Here is a 6,398-nt window from a genome sequence, read left to right on the forward strand (position 1 = left end):
GATGGATGGATGGATGGATGGATGGATGGATGGATGGATGGATGTTATTTAGTTTTTTTTTTTTTTTGCTGCTTATTTCCTAACAAATAATGTAAAGCACATTTATATCTGGGTTAATGTTTATCCTTTTATTAACAATGTTTATGTCAAGGTTAAAGCCTTCATCAATAAGGCAAGACATATGGTTCATTTAGACAACACCTGAATTGGATGGGTATCAGATATCGTCCCATATGTTCAGCCCAAGTATCAGATTGGATCAGACAAAACTGTCTCAGTGCATCTGACGTCAATTGCGTCAACCATTAAACCAAAACTAAGTAACTATAAAAAACTTTCATAACTTCAGTGGGTGTATGTCAACCTATATCTAGTTGAATGACACCTCTGTTATGGTCCAAGGAGATCTGTATTGCTTTCACTGGCACTAAGTAACTTCTAGGGGGGAGCAGTAATCCTGACACGAAAAACAACTACAACTGTGCAGACTTTACGACATATGTCGTGCTTTATGCCATACGTCACTTCCGCCTTTCCTAATTGGTTATAAAGACGGAAGTATATGCGACTAAGTTTTGCTAAGAGACTGTTGCTGCGTCTGAACGTCCGCCCTAACACCTAAATCCCACAATCACTATATAGAGCGGGGACTATATAGTGAACTCTGTTAACTGATCGTTAACAGATAAACACGATTTTTAGCTTTCCGTTGGTCATGTGACTCCGCCTCCCCGCGTGATGCCTACGCCATCTTGGTTATTTTTCCCAGCTGTATGGTAGTGACAGCTGTAGGTGACAGCAGGCTGAGTGACAAGAAATCCCAAGATGGTTTGCAACGAGAGCTCTCCTCGCAAAGCATTCTGGGATATATCTGCCCATCTAGTGACCATGGATGATCGCTACTTTCAATGTGCATTGTAGGAAATTTCAAGTGAATTACTTTTTTATCCACTAGACATTCGGAAACTGATCTAAAATTACTTAACCACTATGTACAGTAGTGTCCCATATAGTGATCAGAGAGGACATTCGGACACAGCTTGTATATTTTTGCAAATTGTGCAGGGTTAATATTCAGGCAACGTGGCACCTTCCTGATGGGATCCTTACGTATGTTTACTGTGAAATTGTCAATCATAACATTATATTTATCTGTTTCAAGGCCCTATACTCGTTAGCATATCAGTCGCTGGTGAGGCAGTGGTGCAGGAATATGGTACAAAACCAAAGTAAAACACTTCTTATTTTCAAGTTTTTGACAGTTTCGCCACAATCATCGCTTTTCATCTTTGACAGTTACTGGAAACACAAATGTAGTTCAAACCAACTGCAGGTGATGGGAAATCAGGACTATACCATTGTAAGGTCCTTACCATGCTGCTGCTTATGGGAAATGGTGCCTTCCTTCAGGCAAAACAATACCCCCTTTGTCCACTGGGGGGAGCTACTAGTACTGCTATAAGTTGATGTCAGAAATGTTTGTTGGTTAAGCTCCAACACTTTTTATAAATTGACTGCAAGGAGATAAAATTGCTTGGTAAGTGCAAAATATATCCAACATTTTATGGACGAATCCAGAGTGGAATAAATACAATGAAAATACATAATGAATGAATGAATGAATAATAAATTTTTATAAAGCTTTTTAGCCCTTTTCTTCAATAATATATTTGAGCTGATATTAAAAGTATTTGGATATTAATGAAATTATGGATCACTTTTGGTTTCTCTCTAAAATCTGATACAACTACACTAAATCTTATCAAACAACTATCATATTTGGACAGACTTTAAACCCCCCTATTTCATTCTCACAAAATTAGTTTTTCAGTTCCTAGACATATTATTTGTTTTCATAAGATAAGATGTGACAGTGAGAAAACAGGGTGGACCTTGGCCATGCTGTGGACATGTTGTAAATGTCACTAAATTACCTCATAAATGCAAAGGAAGGTGCCTAAGCAAATTCTCAGCCATTCTGGGTCATGACAACCACACTGCAGGCTTAAACTGGAGAATACTGACATTTGCTCAGTTTTCTTGAAAACTCTTCGACTCCTATCAAGAGTCTTTGTTAATCCTGGGGGCTCACACTAGAGCAACCTGTAGTTGGAGCACTGATGCTTTTAAGTACATAGAGGCACATCCTCCTTTTCCAAGTAAGATACAAATCGTTAACCCACCTGTCGTTCTGTGTTGTCGTTGGGAGTCTCTTGTTTGGTGTCAGTTTTGTATTTAGCCAAATGAAACATGATGATACTGCTTGTTTACTTTATTTAGAGTGAGTTTTAAGACAGGGTCATATTGATTAGAAAGAAGGGGAGAAAGTTATAAAGGAAATACTTGTCCCATTTATGGATCCACCAATGAGGTAATTGGCCTGTACTTATTTAGATCCTTCTTAAGTCAGGGGACTTAAAAGTGCATTTCACTACATTTACTCATTAGCATACACACACTGACCCTATACAGTAGTAGCCATTCAAAATTTCTGCAATTTCCTTGATGGGCCCTTGGCTGGTCCTTGGCTAGTCCCTTACAATTCCGTTTTAAACATCAATCTTTGTGCTAAAATATTCGTTCTGTCATTATTTGTTGACATTAAGATCCAAAGAGAAGTGTCCTGTCCTGGTCAGACCCTGTAGGTGTCAAGGAGAAATCTTTTATCAAATGCTAACCCAACTGTTTTTAATATTCTCTTTTGTTTCTGCATTTTTTTTCATTTTATTTTATTCATTTTTTATTTTTTCTTACTTGCTTCGATTCTTTTTTATCTTCCTGTATCTTAATCATGTAAAGCACTTTGCGTTGTCCTTGTACTGAATTGTGCTATACAAATAAATTTTCCTTGCCTTGCCTGTAATTCAGTGAAAGGGTGAAGTCAGAAAATATGCACGCCCTTAAGAAGGCCAGTTGCTGGAAGTTGGAGGGGATTTTGCTGGGAGTCGCAGGGAAAAAGGCTGCCATTCGGCTGGCGATTGACTGGGAAGGGCCATTTTTAATGGCTGCTACTGTATGTGGTAATTTCACTTGTAATATGTCCATTGTACAATAAAAACAGCAAAAAGGGATTTGTGTATGGTTTTCTTTTCTTGTTGGCCTCTCTAAAACCATTCATCTTTTCCATTTTTTGTATTTTTTTTTTTTTTTTTGCTGTGGAGATAACCCCTATTTTTTTTATATCATCTTGCTATTTTAACTTCTGGTACTCATGATGTTTCATTTGACCAAAACCGAGTCCCAGTGAGGCAGCAGTGTCAACAGGACCACCCAGACTTTTCTTTCCCTAATCAGTAGGCCAGCTGAGAGACATAAGCCCCATTTACACTACCCTTTTGAAACCATGCAGAGATCGGTCCAAAGATGATAACCAAGATAACTGTTGAGTGTAAATGGTATTCAAAACTGAACCAGACTGCGTACCATCTAAGTGTTAGAGAGGAACATAGACAAGACATGGTTCCAGGATAAATGCCTAACTTTAAACTGGTCTCCTCCTAGGAGCCAGGCTTATGGGAATTAAAACTGACCTGCCCGCGATCTGAGCCTAAACCCTTAGGGCTCAGCGGAGAAGAACCGGGACATGACCAGGAGACAGGAGACAAACATTAAACCCTCTCAATCCCCTGGACTTCCAATGCCAGGACATGAACCAGAAACTTAACTAAAACTTGTGAAACAAACATGAATAACTAACACAAATAAACTAAGAATACACAAATAATGATCTTGACCCGATAGCTGTGCTCAACTCTATATATAGAAAAGCAAGCAGGTGAATAAGATAAATGATGATTAGAGAGTGGGGAGGGTACGGCAGGTGAATGAAGTGAGTAATCAGAGAGGCTATCAGGCTGAGATCATGACATTAGAAGTGTATATATATATTCACTTAAAAGGCAGAGTGGATCAATCAGGTGTGGAGCCACTTCATGAAGGATGTAACAGCTGTTGGATGCAGCAACTAGAGTGTTAAAGGGGAAGACCTTTTTTTTTTACATTGGCCCCTTGATTTTACGTTATTACATCATGTTCTACTCACCCATATTAGTTTTCATTTGGAGCTGTTCCGAAGATATTCCGTTAGATTATATCCAAGTAACGTCTTCCTTTGGGCAACGAGTTGAAGGCACAAACTAAACTGTTCATAATTTATTCTTTATGGTACGCCAGCATTCATAACATGTAAGCGAATCACTGTCCCCCAGACATCCGCGGTTATATTTTTTATATCTATATTTTTTTTAAACAAAGTGGAGTGTGTATGACGTCATCCGTGTGCGCCGAATGTACGAAATTATCCAGCCCCCTTTTCAGCTTTTTATTTCTAAAAAAGATTTAAATATCACATAAATATTACTCCACTTCCTGATTGTATCCCACTTGTTGAATTTTCACAAAGAAAATATAATTTTATATCTGATTTCTGAAGCCTGAAATCTGGCAAAAGTTATATAATATAAAATATACAATTGAGATTGAGAATATAATTGAGATGTTGGGGAGTGACTAATGATCAAAGGTCTGAGTTTGGCAGAGTTAGACAATTTAGCAGATTACAGTGGGTCAAAATTCCTCCATTAAAATAACAAATGTTTGAAATAAAAGATTTGGTTAGTGTAGTGATTATTTCACCCTAAAAGATTAATATCTGTTTTATCTTACTCTTTATTGTGTATCTTTGAGGCACGGCTGCCTGAGTCCTGCAGGCTGCTCTGTTTCTCTTTTATCTCTCTATGGACATGCAGTGTTGACATAACTACTTATTTATTGCCTTGTAAAACATCTGTGCTTATACTAGATGAAGGAAGACCATGTGAATTCCCGTTATTACCTTATTTGGAAAATTAATAGTTGGGGTGTGTGTGCAGAAAGCTGTGGCTTTAGACTGTTGAGGAGAGCCAGCTGGTGTGTTTGCTGTGAGGTTCAGCCTTCTGTTGCTTGAACTGCTTAGTTCAAGGTTTAATGGGGGGTTTCCTACCTCTGGGTAGTAAAGTGGCTTAATTATCTACTGGATTACAATCTTGTCGTAATCCAGTACAGTGTTAAAACTTTCTCTGTATTGTGTGATCATAATCAATAATTTTCTTATATTAAACTGGAACAAATTCTGTTAATACTTCATAGCATTTTCACTTTTTGGTGGAAAAAAAAAGAACTTTGGTGAATTTTAACAACCCATAATTTTACTTTCTGGGAAATACAACTGGATATTACTTCTCTGTGGACTTTTACGGACAAAATCAGCCCATTTATGACCGGATAGTCATTTTTTTTAATGCCATAAAACGAAAACAAGGAAGGAAGGGAAAATCATGACTTCTAATGTGATGACAGATTGTTATTGGGTATGGTGTAAAGTTGGTTTATGATTGAGCTGGGCTCTTTGGGATTACCTGATTCTAAAGAGGTGCAATATGTTATACAAATACCAAAAAAAAAAAACTAAAAAAGGAGCTAAAAAGCATCAAGTATCACTTAGTTGATCTCCTTTAATGATGGGAGTAAAATTGGTAGAAAATAAAGAAACCAAAATTAAGTTACTGTTCAATTTCTTTATAAGCAAGACTGATTAAAGGTATAGTGAGGGATTTTCGCGATTTCTTGAAAATATTCGCCCTCTCCACTTAAAAAAAAAAAATGCACATGCAGAACCCTGTACACGCTCCAGAGAGAGAACGTCTATTAAACGTGTGCGAGAGCGTGCACAAAGCCATTTCTCCTCGTGCACGCTCTGTTTAAAAGCTGCTGTTTGCATCGCTCATACAAACTTACTTTCCAAAAGAATATTAGCAATTTTTCCACTATGTCAGACTCACCATCGGTAAGTGAAAATGGGGACAAGCACGTAGGATGGCCTTACATAAACATATCGCCAGAATGATTGTCAATTAGGAGGGCCACTTAATTTGATGATCAACCCAGAAAAATAACATCCTTCACTACACCTTTAAGGATAGGTTTTGTGAGCTAAAGAACAAACATGGTCACACTGGATGAACATTTCTGTTGAATAAAAATATTTGTCCATTACTCAAGCTATTAACAGCAACACCAAAGTAAAATAATTGCACATATTTTTTTCTTTAAGTCATATTGTTGAAAAAGACTAAGAGTTCATGGGTTAATAGCTGTTCTTATATTATTTCATCATAACGTCAGCTATAACTATTTCTGAAATGGACAAATTCCCAGATGTTTTTGGACAGGAGGCTCCTTTTACTGATGCTTAAAGGAATAATACACCCAAAACATGATTAGCCTTCATTTTCTACTCACCCCCATGCTGAACAACACTCTGGGGTACTTTTTTGATATCTCAAATGCATCTGGAGATCTGGGAGGCTTCTTGCTGTCTGCTGACATTCAAATAATGGAGGTCTATTGTGCCCGAGACA

Source organism: Cyprinodon variegatus, unplaced genomic scaffold (genome assembly GCF_000732505.1).
Source record: "Cyprinodon variegatus isolate N-32 unplaced genomic scaffold, C_variegatus-1.0 Scaffold111, whole genome shotgun sequence".
Taxonomy (NCBI): domain Eukaryota; kingdom Metazoa; phylum Chordata; class Actinopteri; order Cyprinodontiformes; family Cyprinodontidae; genus Cyprinodon; species Cyprinodon variegatus.